We start from the raw sequence: 467 nt of genomic DNA on the forward strand, positions 1-467 counted from the left end.
CTCCAAATGATTTTGAGTTTTGTTCCACATTGTTCTCCCTTTCTATCCAGGATCTCCTATGTCCCTTCCAAGTGGATGACAGTGGTAGCCGGGCACCATCTACTTCTGTTTTCATAGTTGTATAGGTTGCAGATCGGATGGTGTACCAGTCACTAGGACTATCAATTAGTTCCCGTAGATTTTTGACTGAGTGTCTTGGGTTTTCTAGGTAGAGGATCATACCATCAGCAAATAGGGATAGTTTGACTTCCTTACCAATTTGGATGCCTTTGATTTCCTTTTCTTGCCTTATGGCCCTGGCTAGGACGTCCAGTACAATGTTGAATAGAAGTGGTGATAGCGGGCATCCTTGTCTGGTTCCTGTTCTCAAGTGGAATGGTTTCAGTCTCTCTCCATTAAGAATAATGTTGGCTGTTGGTTTTGCATAAATGCCCTTTATTATGTTGAGGAATGTTCCTTCTATTCCT

The 467-nt window shown here is 42.4% G+C and overlaps 1 protein-coding gene across 1 annotated transcript in view; it reads left to right on the forward strand.

Annotated features, from left to right (window-relative positions):
• The window catches only part of TMEM68 (transmembrane protein 68), a 79,606-nt gene that overhangs the window by 74,973 nt on the left and 4,166 nt on the right, over nt 1-467 (forward strand). The gene's annotated exons all lie outside the window — the stretch shown is intronic.

This window comes from Orycteropus afer, unplaced genomic scaffold (assembly GCF_000298275.1).
Source record: "Orycteropus afer afer isolate SDZICR_OR568_19922 unplaced genomic scaffold, OryAfe1.0 scaffold00436, whole genome shotgun sequence".
NCBI classification, from domain to species: Eukaryota; Metazoa; Chordata; class Mammalia; order Tubulidentata; family Orycteropodidae; genus Orycteropus; species Orycteropus afer.